Source organism: Columba livia, chromosome 2, assembly GCF_036013475.1.
Source record: "Columba livia isolate bColLiv1 breed racing homer chromosome 2, bColLiv1.pat.W.v2, whole genome shotgun sequence".
NCBI lineage: Eukaryota > Metazoa > Chordata > Aves > Columbiformes > Columbidae > Columba > Columba livia.
The window spans coordinates 65,716,100-65,733,378 of NC_088603.1; the positions used below are offsets into that span (position 1 = coordinate 65,716,100).

At 37.5% G+C, this 17,279-nt stretch overlaps 1 protein-coding gene across 4 annotated transcripts in view; it reads right to left on the bottom strand.

Moving 5' to 3' along the window:
• CDKAL1 (CDK5 regulatory subunit associated protein 1 like 1) overlaps positions 1-17,279 on the bottom strand; it is a 416,136-nt gene that overhangs the window by 28,822 nt on the left and 370,035 nt on the right. The gene's annotated exons all lie outside the window — the stretch shown is intronic.

A 17,279-nucleotide genomic window follows, 5' to 3' on the forward strand; every position in this document is an offset into this window, starting at 1 on the left:
AATGTGCCCTGGATTATTTCCAAACTATTTGACAAACGCATTCTGCAAAATACAATTATTTAGGAAGTTAAATTTACTCACTGTTTTTATTGCTGTCACTATTTTGAGAATCAAAAATGGTTTCACATTTTACTCCAAACCTTTTGCATCTGTGAGCAAAGCTGCGTTCAAGACCCTGTCCCCTCCCTGAAAGCCACCACATCCCAGTGGCAGATGGTATGTAGAAGTTTTAAGGCCTCCATCATAAGGTCCATGTGAATTAGCAAGAAGATGCAGATCAGATAATAATGTTTTGATTCTTTAAGGTACAAGCGGCAAAAGATAAGATTCGGATTTTCTCTAACACCTACATTACAATATGTATACAGGGTATATATGCACATATATATATATATACAAAACTCTCCACTTGCCAAACAGAAAGACTTAATGGAACAACTCGTCTCCCCTTCCCTGTGCATGTAGCTGGAGCATTCCCAAAGAAAGCTCTGAGAGCAGGGGAGAGAGAGCGCACCCAGCTCAACTCCCCACAGGCAGACAGTGTTAATTCCCCACTACCACAAGTGTGGGGTACGCAGCAGAAGGGGAACATGTCTCGAGTTATAGACCCAGAAACAGAATCCTAATAGTAGAAAATATGTATATTTTGGCATACTTTTAAGGGTTTTTATAACACATTTAAAATTTCCATCAATGTTTCTCCAGGAAGTTTGCAATTACAAATAGCAACGGGTACAACATACTCAAATTGTAGTAACCTAAATCCAGTGTAACTGCTTGTCATTCCCCTAAACAGTAAGGTGTTATTTTCTTTCAAGAAAACGGTTATTCAATACAAATCCCCAGAGGAATTTTGCAAATACATGTCAAGAAGGCACTGGAGATAACTGTGCCAGTAATAAGATTACAGGGAACATTTTCCCTGAATGGAGAGGGTTTGTTGTTTCTGTACCATTTCAGACCATTGCTTTTAAAATCACAACTCAGTATGACACTGTAGTGCTACAGCAGAGAGTCTCAGATGTCACACAATATTACGAAAAAGAGGAGAACAAAATGTTAGATAAGCAACACTCACCCTTGGGGAAACATGTTACCAGTAAAAGCACCAAGGCCAATCACCACATCATGCCCTCGCGTTGTGTTCATTATTTACCGATATCGTAACTTAGCAAAACTGGCCCAAAGCAATACTGGGTCCGTAACTTATTCCACAACTGTCCTGTGGTTCCCTGTTTCTCTCTAGTCATACAGTTCTGCCTCCATCATCTCTATGAATCCCGCCTCTGCAGTAGTCTAAGGTATGTGTGTTATCTTCGTACTCTCAGGTGACGGAATGGCAAGCATGATATTAAAAAAAAAAAAAAAAATCAAATCAGAAGGAAGAAGAAAACACCACCTGTGTTTGATCATTTGATATAAGCAGTGATTCCTTCAGAGACACATTGCCAGTTTTTCTTATCTTTGCTTCCACAGGCAAAACCAGCTCAGGTTTCCATGTTTCAGTAGGTCAGACAGAGCTTCTGGGCTCAGAGTTTCCCAGGAATGTGAGGAAGACAAAATTTGTCACACAGCATCAAAACTGAGGCACTAAAACTGAGTGCCAGAAGTGCAGAGGTGCTGAACAGCCCATACCAATTTAAAATACATACATACACACAGTCACAAGACTAAGATGGCACACTCTAAGGAGTGCAGGTAAACCCAGTCATAGTTCACTTGCTCAAGTTACTGGACTTGTAGCCTTGGCCAAGGCTGAGCTCAGACAGAAAAATGATATTCAGCTATTACAGACTCTTTTGCCATAACAACAGAAAGTTCCATTTAATGAGTTATGCCATTGGGTATTCATGATCTACAAGACTAATTGGCTACATGCATTTGTAAGACAGAAAATTACTATCTATCCTGCATCCAAGTACAATTAAGAAGAAATCTAAGTATGCAGAATGCAGCTTTGGTATTGAAATTTGTTCAAGAAGTGGAATATGTCATCATTTCTGCAATTATTCCCCTGAGATCTCTAAGTGCCTAAGTTTCACCTCTCTCAGAAAGAATTTAAATATGCAGAAACCAGACATGATATCTAATAACAGTCATAATTATAATAACCTTTGATGATTTTTTTCAGGCATGTGCTAGCACAAGTAATTCAGTATCTTATTTTTATTCCTATTCTTTCATCTGCTTCCATAGGTATGCATGAGTTCCAGCTCTCAGTGAACTACAATTCTGACAAAGCATTGGGAACTGAGGAACCTCAGCCCTGGCATCTCACTTTGGAAGGATTCCTATAGAGCCAGGATTTTTTTTTCTTTATGGAGGAGAGCACGAAAATAAGAATGAATGGCAACAAAATCTTGCCTGGCAACCTCCTCCCTCCCAAGACAGACTGGTCACATTATTTACACAAGGAGAATTTGGTTTTCGTTGAAAATAATGCAACAAGCACTGCAATGGTTAGTTTCTAAATCTCAGCATTAGTAACCAAGTCACTTACCAACTTTTATTTCATTTTCATTTATCCTACAGGAAATTCTGATATGATAATTCCATAACTCAGTTTTTCCTTTAACAAATACCATAAAAAAGCAGTTTTTCCAGCTGGCTGATTTTCTAAAATGAATGAACGGTAAGAAATGTCAAACATTCTTCTTGGATGAAGTCAAATTAGGTTTGTTTTTTTAAACCAAAACTGACTGAATCACACAAAAGACTCATTTTTAAATTCTACAGTAGTATGGGTGCAAAAGATCGGTTGTGTTTACATGCTTTGATAGAATATTGCTACTGGATATCAACAACGGCCTACTGTAATTATGCTCAGATAATGTATGCTCCTAATGCGTTTTGTTTTGTCTTGTTTTTTTTGTTAATGAAAACTTCAATTGTTCCAGTTTGAGTCACTACTTGTTACAGCCAGGGCATGTGGCACATGATCTTTCTCGTCATTTTCCTTATTTTTCTTTTATCTGTATTTTGCTACTTTTTTATTTAAGAGACTTTGGCTGAAAAAAAAAAAAATATATATATATATATATTAGTAACTACTGTATTTCTGTACTTCTCCCACAGAAGAAGGCACACTGCACATACATCCATTTCCACTCATTCAAAGACAGTTGCCAAAGCCTCCTTTCAGGTTGACTTTAATTCATAGTGGAATCAATGAGCACCTCTCCATTTGTACTGAAAGAGGCTTGGCTTGGATTCTGACTCCTGGAAGCCACACAAAATGCTGCTTTCCTTTACTTGTTATTTAAATACGTCATAAAGCAAGCAATAAAAAAACAGACTGTCACAATTTATGGGTGTATATTTTAGTAGATTATTCTGACGTACAGAGTATTTCTGATAAACATGCTATCTTGACCTTTACCAAGTGTAACAAAGTTCAAGCAACAGCCATTTAGAAAGTGTTCATTCTACCCCAGTTTTGGTATACTTCTCTCCTGGTCTTTCAGTTGTGGTCTAGTTATTTAAAATAAATTTTAATAATTATGTAGATAATGTGTCCTTCCCTATAAAGCAGAGAAGAACTGCTGGACCTACTTTTTATGAATCACATTAATCCTTCTGTAATTAGAACCAAGATTTCTTGAAAATGATAATTAAGCATGCTCTAAGCCTTCTATTTATACACTGTAGGTGTTTTTTTTCCCTCCTGAGAGATGAGTCTAGGTGTTCCACGACCTCCATGTTAAAAAGATAAAGTTTGTAGATACTTATGACATGGTCCCATTTTGCTAATAGCAGAACACATCTCTTTCCAAAGCCTCCTTTGTGCTGCTTTTTTTCTGCTATTCAGGGCTGCTCCTCCAACACTGAGGGTTTATACACATCTCCCTTTCTGAAGGTAATACTGGGGACAAAGAATGGACATGTCAGTTTTTTGACAGAGCTGTTAGGGTTTTAAATGCAGAGATTGGAAAGCAGCAACATTAAAACAGTTCAGTTCCTGAGCAAGGCAATTTTTATGCCAGGATAAAAATACTTTCCTTGCATACAGCATAGACAGTTCCCACTTTACTAGGGCTGTCCAATGCCAGATGGGTAAGTGCCTCCTTTTCATTATGTTATGTTTAGTACATAACCCTGTATGGAGATGCAGCAGAGTGATGTTAATATTTAGAGACCTGTATACTTTATATCATCCAAGCATCAGTCAGATAAATCTTTACGACACATGTCTGGCCCATTTTACACCCAAGGAAAGAGAGAACTTGACCACTCCAGGGGTGCGGAGTGAGCAGCAGAACTCGCCGAACGGATTTCAAGTGTTCCTGCCTCTTCCTCCCAAACCCAGACAATACCGCCTCAGTCCTACAACGTCACTAATTAGCAAGGAAAAGAAAATTCTCCAGCTCTTACACATATCACAGAGCTAAGTATGAATTACAAATAAATCTCTTAAAAGACAGTGGATATTACAAGTCCTGCTATCTGCCTCCGACTGTTTTTTACTTACATTCAGTGCGGCTAAATTTTACCACTTCACACTTGCTATGAATCAGTGCTTTTCCCATACTTGCAATGCTCAGTTTTTTTGCAGCCTTGGAAACAGCATTGGGCGGTCACCTTTGCACACAGGAAAGTACTTAGTGCTTAAGTAGAGAACTCCAGAATACCAAGTGAAAAGCAGCCAACATACATCAAGGTGACTTGTTTCACTGTCAACCAATACAGCTAACTTTGTCAAACCACCACTATTACACTGCCCATCTTTAAACAAAAATGCAGGAATTTTCCTTTAGAAGGATTACATAAATAGTGCGATTTATAAAATAATATCTAAGCAAACTGCCTTTTTTTTCTGTTTTAATCACACATGCTTCAGACATACCACTCTTTCCACAGTATCATTCAAGAATTCAGAATGGACACAGGGAACAGATGTCCACAGGACAATCGCAACCCTTTTCCAGGCTGGCTTGAGGCTGTGCAAGCAGAAAAGAAGGACTAGGTATAAATTAAAGACAGCCAGTTCTAATAGTACACAATCAGCATAACAAAAAAAAGTGCTATAGACCTTCAGCAGCAGGCAATACTGCGCGTTAAAAGCAAGTGAACACCTTCTCTTTCTGTTCCCTTATGAATTTGTTGGCACAGCTATGGGGGAGGGAAAAGGTAGGGAGAGAAGGAGGTGAGAGATGGAAGTAGACTGCTTCTGCTTTCTTGGCCCATTGCTCATGCTTCAGGGTAAATAGATCCTTTCTATTACTGTGCACCTGCATCTGACTGCTTCATTCTGATTTGGTCTCCTGCTGTGAAACTGTAGCTTCTTCCAGCACATACAAACCCTGCCATGCAGCTCAGATGAAAATTATATTCAGACGTGTGAGCGGTGACCTAAAAATGACAACTGGTGCTCAAAATATCTGATTCATTTTCTCTAAGTTTGCTTTTTGCTTGTCTCTCCTTTTCATTGCCTAGAAAAGGGGTAATAAAAATAGCATGTTGACAACTCTGTCATATTACCTTTCTGAATTTTATTAGCTGTGTACAATATTAGCAAAGGAAAATAAGTTTTCTGAAATGGGAGATATATATTGCCTCTTAAAGCAGTCTCTCTTGTTTGCATCTTTCTGTTGTAAACCTGAGCTTAAGCAGTAAAAGCCAAGAATGAAGTGGCAGAATTGGGTTTTATTCTGTGTCTGGCACAGCATTGCTAAGGCACTGTAAGGCTGTTTCCTTGTGCTCTCTGAAATTCTGTTTCCACATGCACAAAATCCAATTCTGACTGTTACACAGCTCACAGAGTAGTGACCATAAACCTGGGCCAGTTGCTATAGCAATATAAAATACTATATTCAGAGCCAGTCTTTGGGACTATCATATAGCCCAAGCACTCAGGCAAATGCCTTAAAGTAATACTGGCAAAAGCCTCTCCCCTCTTTTTTTTTCAGATGATCTAAAAAACCCCATGAAACTGTGTCAAGTATCTACAGAAAAAGTCGAAATTAAAAGATCAGTCCAAAATAGGAACAAGAAACATCTGAGTAGGTAAAGTATGTTTAAGGTCTTCCTTTCATAACCACAACAGTTCACAAACAAAACAAAAAACAGTCTGCCCTTAAAAAAACTTGACATTTAAAACGTAACTATAAGAAATTATACTATTAATGCTGATCTTCTAGAATGGAAGATGGATTTTAGAGGAATCTTTTAAAAATATTTGCAACTTCCAGCCGATTTGGCAATCACATGGCTTCTGGTGGCATGAACAAACAAATATTTGTGTTCTTTAAATTTTATTTTGCCTTTTTTTAAGGTAAGCCTGTGGTGAAGTGAGGCTACCCAGCTTAAAAATACGATGGTCTTTGTTAGGAAAGGCTATCCTTTCAGCTTCTTCTCTGAAATTATTTAAAATTACTTAAGATTGGCTGTTTTTGTTGGAAGCAATTCCTTAAGATACACTGCATATTTCCGAGTGATTTAAGCACAATATGAAGTAGCAGTTGCTAAGGCAACAATATGCAATTCCTGTTTCAATGATGTCTTTTAACAGCTACATAAGCCCAGACAAGTATCAGTTATACGAGAATTTATAAATCATCTTAGTAAATACCCTACCAAATAACTTCTCCAGAAATTACTTTAGGAACTTGCAATACCAATCTGTTTTCTCAGACTAAAGTCTTGTCTGCTCTACGGAAAGAAAACCGTTCAGCAGTGGCTCTGTCAGAAAGGTGCTGATGTAGCACAGACCCATGTCATACTGTGTTCAGCACAGATTCAGCATCACCAGCTGCTGGAGAGAATTGCCAATGATAATAAAAAGCCCTAATGCAAGTGTAACTTCAGTAAATCACAGGCAGAATGGCACGTTCCTTCCTCACAGACGGGAGAAAGTAGGAAAAACCTGGGAGTAGGCAGAAATTCTGGATGCAAGAACACAGAAGACAGAATGAAGACAGCATCGATACAGGTCAGCAGTCAATACCATCTTCCCTGACATCATACTGCAATCCTTGCGGCAAGTCTGGATGCTCTTGGAATACGTCTATAGCCTGATATTTTTTAATCTCACACACCAAAAAGACTGTTCCAAAAAGCTGGGCTTGTCTCCAAAATACAAATGTAATTTTTCTGCTCATCCTACAACTGAAGCAAATGTGCTCTGTTCATGTCATCTGGGTACAAAGGAAGAGCAGATGGGACAAAACAGAAAAAACAAAGGTCCAAAGTGACCCTGTAGGCAAACACAAACCCAACTGTCACCCAAAATCCACTAGAAGCTGTATTAATAAATTTAACAATACACAAAATATGTAATATAACATTGTTGCAAGTTAATTAACTTAGAATATAAAATGGTGGCACTAACTCAAAGAGTTAAAAACCTGGGTATAAATATGTATCAGTTTTCTTTTCAAAAGAATAATAAAACTCCATTTGCATACCTGAATCACAGGCTACTAACAAAAGCATCTGAACATTGTCAGAAGCTGATAATGTTAATGAGGATAGGATAATGATATTATTTCCTTTTATTTTGAAGATAGCCAATATATGATCAAAAATTACACACTTCAGGGGTTTTCTTCAATCCAAAGTACAGTAAGACCCTAGAACTGCTGACACTTCTGGAGGCATAGCGCAGAATGACAAATCACATCAAGGGCTTACAGAGGGACCAAAGAGAATGATTCATTAAAGAGTGATAAATGTAGTGGGACTTCATGTTGTTCAGAATTTAATAGTCACTACTGTCAAACTAGTTGTGATGCATTTTACTATTTGTAAGCAGTAGGCCAATCATTTGCATATGTAAAAGGTAACCCAAAGCTGCATCTCTTTAGTGGCATACTGCAATAATAATTCTGACCAATTCCTTATTATCTATTACAAGAATTTAACAGAGATCAGGTCAAGAAAATTGAAAGATAAATTGACTGGAGGAAAAAGAAACAAAATGCTATGGACTTTCTTATGTCTTCTTTACAACCTACTCAATTCTGAAGGCTATGTATAAAGTTACCATAGAAATCTCAATTGTGTGCGGTTGTATATGGCTCAGCACACTACCTTTTGCGTGACATCAGAAATACATCAAATTAAAGGCCTCACTACTTCCTATTTTCTCTTCAACACCTAAACTACTGTGTACAACGCTCTCCTCTATAAAAGTCCTTATCTAGCCCAGATAATAAGAAATACTTAAAAACTGGAAGACACTAGGGGATTCTACAATCTTTCAAACTGAGCAGCGACATCCTATGCTGTAGTTGAATTTTAATGAGACAAAATTGAAAGAAGCTGTACAACTTAATTGCAAGTGAAATTAGTTATTGAGATGGATCAACAAGTAAAATGTTACAATCTCTAATGCAGGTGTTAAGACCATATTATGAAGCCTTCTGAAAAAATAGCTTTTACTAAAAAACTACAGCTGATGTTGATATTGTGGCTGCAGCTCTGCACATATAACTTCACTAATCAGACTATTATGTTCTCACCTAGCAGGTTTTAAATTCCAAACCAAGTGTATCAGTTACATTATCAATAACACAAATACAATCGTTTGGATACATCCACTGAAGAATACGGTAGCTAGGCAGGCCTGAAACTTCTTATGGCACAAAGTTTTTGCTAACACAAGAGCAACAGAAAAAAAAGATTCTTCAATAACTGCGTGACAGGTCTTTTTAACCCTCTGTGTGGCTATGGCAAGAAGAACGATTAGACACAAGCTTTAAGTGCCTTCAGTGTACATGAAAGTGGGGATTCAGACGGAGCTTCACACATTGCTCAACAGCCTTGAATAGTAAAGAAAGGAGCAGCTCTGCTTGTCTTCACAGTCTCTGCTGACGATCCTCAAAGGAGGTTGATGGCTGTGAAACAGGGCTTCAAAAATAAAGGATCTTCTTTCTTATGCCTCTGTGACAAAAGCCCGCATATACAAATGAATGTGCCATGTAAATATAACAATTCTCCAAAGAAAAAGTATTATTGCAAATTTCTATTTACGGTCATTCCCTTTGGTAAGTAATCTGGAATTAATCACAGTCAAAATTCAACATAAAATCTGAGGCAGAGGAAAAAAATCACAATTCATTAAAAGAAATGTATTAATTAATGGGGCACACTAGGCAGAAGTCACTGTTGTATTCCCATAACTTCTGTCAATCCTGTATTCTAATGTTTGGGAAATTTTGTTTAAATATTTACAATTGCAGAAATTTAAAACAAAAGGAAAAGGCTTATGTAACTGCTTATCCCCCCCTTATTTTTAAGATCCTCTGTTCTTCATTAAATATTACAAAAGAATGAAAGCCATAATTTCTTCCTATTTATGTTTGGACAAAGTTGATATTGCCAGAACTGAATGTCAATATTCTAGGATATATTTTAAACATTCTATGCTCCTGACTTGATTAGTGGTTGAAATAAGAAAATGGCAATAACAGGACTGGGCACCACAAAGGCTTCACATCAGTTTTGTGGAATTAAAGGGCAAACCCCACCAACCCTCATCACCATCACCAGTGAGTTCAGCAAATCATGTAACGCCACCAGCTTCAGATGCAGGGGCAACACGTTTCCATGTTGTGAGGGATATGGTAAATTTACTGCTTTGGATACCAAAGATCAGAGACCAAATTTCAGTATTGTTTGAAGCAACGTGATCAACTATGAGCATTTTCACGGTTTCTACCACCCAGGGGCACACTCAGAGATGTTCCCCACCTGATGAGAGAGACTGGTTTTAGTGAGCTGGGCTGGGAGCCGACAGCAAGAGGGCATCACAGCCGCAGACAGGACTTCTGAGGCGAGGTGGTGAGAAGAACCCATGCCATGCTTTAGAAGCCATTGTAACAGCCCCTTGAACTCAGCAGATGTTGCTGACCACCACACGCTCCAGGATAACTTTTTGCAACTTTGGTCCATTTTATGCAATTAGGGGAGGGCGATCTCTTTCCCTAGCTCTCCTGTTTCTTGCATCATTATTTAAACTACATAGGCATAGTACTTAAGTATTTACTATTTGTGTATTTTATCATTAATAAGCATGCCTGTCACAAGTGTTAGAAAATGTAGTATCAACATGAAAATGGCTTATGGCTTGGAAAGCCTACATTTCCAGCACAGCCTTAGAATTCTATATGAGTATAAATAATAAAACGGATAACTCCTGACTCTTAATATACTTGGTTCAAAGCCTATTATTAAATGAAGAGTCTCCTTGCCTAAAGAAGTCATGTAATAACAATTTTTGCCCAAACAGAAACTCCACCCAGCCTTCAAACCAACATTATAACTGTGATTATCAGCAGGTTCATCATTAATTCAGCATAAAGTTGGGCATATCCTTATATTGCTTTTTTTTTTTTTCATTTTCAATATCATAGATTAAAACAGCTTACAGACATGTTTGCCAAAAAACCCTGACATTTTATATAGTGGATTTTGCTATATTCAATTATGCTTGAATGCCAGTAGTGCTTTTGCTATATTGTTAGAGGAATACTGTCAAACTTAATCTCTGAAGAGTGCTTCTGATAAAGGAAATAACTACCATTTCATCTGTTATATATAATCAAGGACATAATTTCTTCAGGTAGTATAACTGGTCATGTTTGTATTTGAAGCGCTTTGAATATACATTTTTTAACTTTGTCATAAAAATTTTGGCCATTTCATAAATTCATCAACTATTTCTCCAAATTCCTTTAAGCTACAATGCAGGTAGATAAGCCAGAGTATGGGCCACAAGCAACCTGAACTTCCTTCTAAAGGCAAAGAAGTGTTCGCAAACCAAGAACTCAGCGTAGGTTTGTCCCAGGTTCTTAATTTCCTTTTATCAAGGCCAGATGGCAAGGCAAGCAATAAAAAGGCTCATTACTGCTTGTACCTTGCAATCCTCATACATCAGGAGCCTGAAAGTGCCTGCTGGAGTCCAGTATTTACCAAGGGCAGTAACAAGTGGGACTCCCTAAAAGAAAACAAGGGACATAATACAGGGGCAAGGAAGGTGGGGGGACCTGGTAAGTCACATAGTAATTTCTCTGTTGTATGAAGAGTCCGTTGCTAAGAAGGGGCCTTTAGGACTCACAGGTTTACCTTTTTAGATGGTTGGTACTGGTAATAATCGCTCACAGTTGATATTCCCTCTGCTCCAGGTTTGAAGAAGAGGTAATGCGTCACTTTCTAGGAAATTATTCATGACCCGGCTTCAGTGAAGAAGAGGTTAGCCTCTCAGAGAGGCTGAGTTATGTGATCCAAACTCAAGAGAGCATGAAATAAATGCAGAACCTGGGAGACAGGATATGCCATTTCATTTGCACAAAGAGAAAGGAGATCGAACAGGGAAAGAAGGCGGCAACACCAAATCTGTTTATGAAAGAAGCACATCAAGGAGAGCAGAGTATCTGGAAGGGCTTCTTTGTAAAATACAGATCAAATAGCATTATCTGCTGATACTTCAGGTTTCTCATGCATCAAGTATAAATTATTGCATGGAAGAGAACACGCTTTCCGAATCTGTTTACTGGAGAGAGCCAGGCAGAGCTAGCTGCACAGCTCGCAGAGAGAATCAGCTTTAGGCCTTGTCACATCAATGATTTATAGGGTGACACTAGGGAAATCAATTAAGTTCTCTATGCGCCCCAGTTTTCCCATCTGTAAAATAGGGGCAATCTGTTATTCAAGCAGAGTGCTTTTCCATTTTATAGCCTTTCTTCTTGTGCTTGAGCGTTCATCATTTTGCTAGTTTCTACACTAGCAAAAATATTAACCTTATGTGGATATATTTTGTATTTTAGCATTAGAACACACCTGTTCTTCATTAATTTTAACTGTTTTGTTCTTCATAACTTCATAACTAATACTATATTTTTAGCAGCAATATGAATAACATGGCACACAATGTGAAGGGAACATCCATTTTTCCTAAAACACAGATCCTTGAAGAAGCTATTAAAGAAATCTCATAGTAGGCACCGACAGAAAATCCAAAGATAACAGAGGTAGGGAACTGTGGAAGACTGCTCTTTATTTTCACTTTAGATTGTTTAACAGTTTTGCTGCATTTCACCATTCACCACTTAAAGATTCTTTGAAAAAAACACATAGAAAAAATATAATTGCCAGAATACAATCTATTCCCTTAAAGCACCATGGAAAAAACACACAGTTGTCCTTGAGCTACTTGTTTCATAAATTTTCTTTCTGTGTTCTCTGGTGTCCAGAGATTAAGAAATTTTCAAGTCAGCAGGAACATCCGAATAAACACCTTGCTGAGGTTTTAGCTTGGAAAAGGAAAATCAGTCTGGGGCAGTGGGGTAGTCTTCCTATTCCTACAAATAGATTTAAAATACACAGGCCATTTGGATATAGGCAGACCACAGTTGCCTTCATCTTTATACTACAATACACTGCTTAAAAAATGCTAAAGATAAAAAAAAAAAGCCAAAGTAGTTCAGAAGCACAAATATCTAATTATTTATGAACATCTGTCAGGAGGGCTTATATTTATACAGTGCTTTTGCCTGTACTAGGAAATTTACCCTTTTGCCCGTAGAGGCAATAATCTATTAAACTTGTAAAGTGGGAAGAAAACAGCTAAGGAAATGTTTTAAAATAGGGTTTCTCTATCAGTATCCAATTCTGCACTGTCTTCTTAGGAGGAGGCCGGTGAGAATGAGATTGGCAGATAAGGTAATAAGGATTTTTTTCTGTCCTTGCCACCTGAGCCCTCTCTTACACTGTGACTTGCATGAAGGATAATGATATAAATGTGAGGCCATCAGAGTCCCAACTCCAGCCCTTCCATGGTTTTGAAATTTCAACAGCCAGGTTCTTCAATTGTGGGAGGACTGGGAGATTAATTTAATGTGTTTAGATACTTGTCTTACCATTGCAGTTGTAATCTTCTTTCTCAGGACACACCAGCTGCCTTGGGCATTAGAAAGAAAACGATTATTCTGCTATGCATGGAGTGGTGCACAGGACATTGGTTGAAAATAAAGAGAAATGATGGTGTAGCAAACATCAGTTTGTGGTTATGTCGAATCCTTGGCAAATGGCAGATGACTCTGAACTGGCAAATCCTTTTATCGTTGCAGTTTTTACAGTAATCTCAAATCTCTCCTTTATCTGCTTGGTTTTTTTGGCTTGTTTAACACAGAGACTGATGATCAGTGAAGCAAAAGATTTAGTTTGAAGGTGTCAGCTAATATCTACAACAGAGCTGTCATTGCTCTTCAAACTGGCTTTACAGATAAGAGTTGGCTGCTCACCGGGTGGCCACAACAATGTTATTCAAGAAAATATCTTCAAGTGTTCATATTGGCAACTGGGCTACAGTATACCATGCAAGTGTCCAAAAATGTTATCTGCAGTCAGTGAGAGGTTAACAGTAAATATGCACACTTTGTAGTATGAGATACTATTGCAGGAGAACACTGGTTGGGTGGTCTGATTTAAGCAAACTGAATCTAGTCATCTATCATGGAGCTATTTTATTTTTTTTTGTTGTTTTGCTTTTTTTGTCTTTAGCACAGATAATCCTTTTAGCTTTGTTGAATATAAGGTACTTTCTGTTTTAAATCCCATGGCACTGTATTTTCAAAGGGAAGTAACAAGTCTCTAATCTTTGTAGACTTTCATTTACTTGATTTAGCCCCCTTGACTCCAGCCCTTCTTCCACAGGTTGGTCTTTTCACAAACTTCTGTGTCTATGAAATGTGCAGCACTATGAAATGTGGCTGCAGCTCATTCACACAGTGCAGCTTTATATACGAGCAGCAGGGTAAATTACAGACAAGCCAAACGAGTCTTGAATGCAATCTGGAGACCGCAAGTATGTAGTTGACCAGGCGACACTATGTGGCTGTCACCAGCTCCTGGTTACAGTGACACCGTGTTGCACCTCCGACTGCTCCAACCGAGCACTCTCTGCTCGAAGATCTGCACTAAAAGTCACCAATTATCTCTGAGCTCACTGTTAAATTAAGTTCTTAAAGTACCGTATTCTCATTCTTGTGTGTGTTACTGAAATAACAGACCACACAGTAAACCTGAGTTCACATTAGCCATTTAAGTGCCAGTAACATTTTGTCACTTAGGTAGGATAAGATGGGATAAGATATCTCAAGTAACAACAGCCAATGTTTTCACAAAACCAGCCTGAATCAAGATCAAAGCAGCACCTACTTGTTTTCACTCTCTCATTGTTTGAAACTGATTTCTATTTCTTGTGCATTTGCTTGAGGCAGTTAAAAATAAATTATCAGTTTAAATAAACCATTTCAAAAGAAAAATAGGTAGAAAGACAGCCTCAATATTCAGAACTTAAATGCATTCTGAAAAGAATTTCAGTAAATACATAGTAAACTCCACAGAATTTAAATTCATTTTAATTTTATGATAGACTGATGAAAAATCAGCAACCTTCCTGAGAATTATTTTCTTTAGAGATCATGTTTGTTGTAAAGAAGGTGTATGATACAGACAGGAAAACGGAAAGCACATACAACATTCTCAGTAGGAAATAGTAAGATTGGAGTGGTAAGACTGTTGCCTCTTTCAGTATTTTACACTGCGTACACCTGACATTTGGACTACATAGCAAATATTCACAAGCATGAGTTTACCCAAGAGGAATCTATTTAAAAACAGAAGGACATCCTATACAATTACTTGATTTTAAGGATGTTGTATTTCTCAGTACAAGCGTCCCAGAGCCGCACATAAACTCTACACATGGACACAATGGCAATAAATCAGACACAAAAATGTGACACTCAAAACCAGACATTGCTTCTTTACAAAATGTAATACCATGTATTTCCCTGCTTTCCTAGAATTCCACTGACAACTTAAAGCTTTTAGAATAATGGGTTTCACACCTTGAACACATGCCACAGAAGGCTGAGGGAGGCACTGCATGCAATTTATTATACAGGCTGGAAACCTAAACATTTGGTTGCATCATATGAAAGAAACACATGTTCAGCAGCTCCATCTGACATTTTCACACATATTTCACAGGATTTCTTCAGCTTCCTCATGATTTCAGTCTACATTTAGTTCATTACTAAGTCCTGCAATTGCAGAACTAGAATTAATCAGAATCCCATTTAGTTTCTGAAGAGCACTCAGAAGTCTATGATTTTAAATTAATTTATGCAAAGAGAAAAGCTCTTGTCTTTGTAAGTATAATTCCAAGCCATATAAATCGAAAGTGAAGCTTTAAACCCATAATGACCCCTTTTCCATCCAGTCTTAAATGGAATAATTAAGCAATAACTTCCATTCCACTTAAGTACATGCAGCAGTGACGGGTGTCTGCTTGCTGACTAAGCTCTGAAGCATTTAATTGACCTGTGGGAGATGATTACCGCACATACAGTCACACAGCATAGAAGCTATCTCCTTTCTGCTAGAAGAAATCTTTCAAAGTAATTAATAATTTTGGTAATTTAAAAAATTATGCGTAACTATTCACTATGAAGAGACTTAAGGTGCAGTCAGCAAGCCTGCTACAGATTTTTAAAGATAGTAAAATCTGTAGGTGTACTCACTTTGGATGTAAATTCGACTATTCAGTGTAACAGGACAAAAATGAGTCATTGGCCAAGGGCTCAGCCCAGAACTCGTGAATTACCTCTGGATTTTCCTGGAGAGATGGTTGGTAAGGCATCTCACACTGCCTTTGCGACAATCTGTTATTTGCTAGTTATATCCTAGTAGCAGTGTTAAGAAACTTGCTAGCTAAATTGGGTACACAAAGTGAAATTCATAAAATTACAAACAGAATACATGCTGCTTCAGATACCCTTCATAGTTACATACAAGAACGGACCAGTGCTATTAAGAGAAAAGGCAGTCTTCTTGAAGCATGTTAAAAGTAATGAGACTGCTGAGCATACAGAGAGAATATGCTCTCTATAGATAATGTAGTATAATGTATTTGCCTTGGTCAACTTCCACTGCAAACTCAAAGTCCATATTGCTGGAAAAAAGAAAGGAAAAAAAAAAAAAGAGAGGAAAAGAGTTTTCTGCAAAAAAAGTCCTGATGTGTGAGAAGAATGAATTTAGGAGACATTTGTATTTGTTTGGAAGTTCTCTTCTGTTCAAAGGACAGCAAAATAAATTCATTTTAAGTATTGTGCCCATTGCTTCTTATTACTAGATACTGCCTCCAGTACAGGGAACAAAAGCAGTTGAATGGTCTGTGCTCTCAGTGCTCACGTGATACTGAAATCCTCCTCAGCTATAAATTTAAAAACACCCAAGAAAAATGAAAAAAAGACTGGACTGTTAGGAATAATGGAAACTTTATACAGATAATTGTCCTGTAAGAAGTACTTGAAAAATTATGACTTGTAAAAAATTCACAATTAAATATCCAGTCACAATCATGGAGTGCTTAGCATATTAGAAAACTAATACTATTTGGTTTTCTACCTAATAATCATCTAAAAATTATCAAATTCTAAAACATCTTGGAAGAGAGGTGAAAACTTGGTAGTAATTTTCAATAAAGCAAGCTGCTCCTATAAAAGTCTCCTCTAAACTAAACTTTCCTCTTAAAATAGCTGAAAAAAGATGCAAAGGTCACTGAAAACCCAGTTCAACTGTCCTCAAGGGACTGCCTATCCCTTGTCACTAATGCAGACCTGCAGATGGAAACTGATCATCACAAACAGTTGCTTAACAGGACTTGGTGGAATTCAGATTATCAGAACTCATAACCTTACAGAAATGAGTGTGCTCGACTAGAAAAGCAAGCTTAGCAGCCAATTGTTTTCTTTTGACTTAGGAGTGGGATGTGGAAGGAAGGGCTATAGTGGGTACATTTGCTTATTGTGGTTTTGTTGTTTTTTTTTAACAACTATCAAAAACTGGAGGGTAAAAGAAAAGCCATAAGTACAATAAATACTTGTTCGTAAAGCACTTTTTTATTGCATAAATTTTCCTTGAAGAAGATTTTGTATATATCATTTTGGGACAAGAATATTGGCTTGTCCTGCTAATGGAAGGAGAATTGTTTATAACAGACAAGCTGCAATATCTCAGGTTTGTTGGAAGCTTCAGATGGAAAACTTCAGCTATCAGTTACACGTCCATCTTTATTTAATATATTCATACATGGGCTGGAAAGGGGAATAAGTAATATAGTACTGAAATTCACAAAGGAATTAAAATGGGGGGGATATGCAAACGCTAACAAGAGAAAACAAATTGAACTATGTACAGAAAAACAAGATCCCTGTTCTGAAAACATCAACTAATCTATTTTGAAAAATGTAATCTGAAACACAGATGCTCTC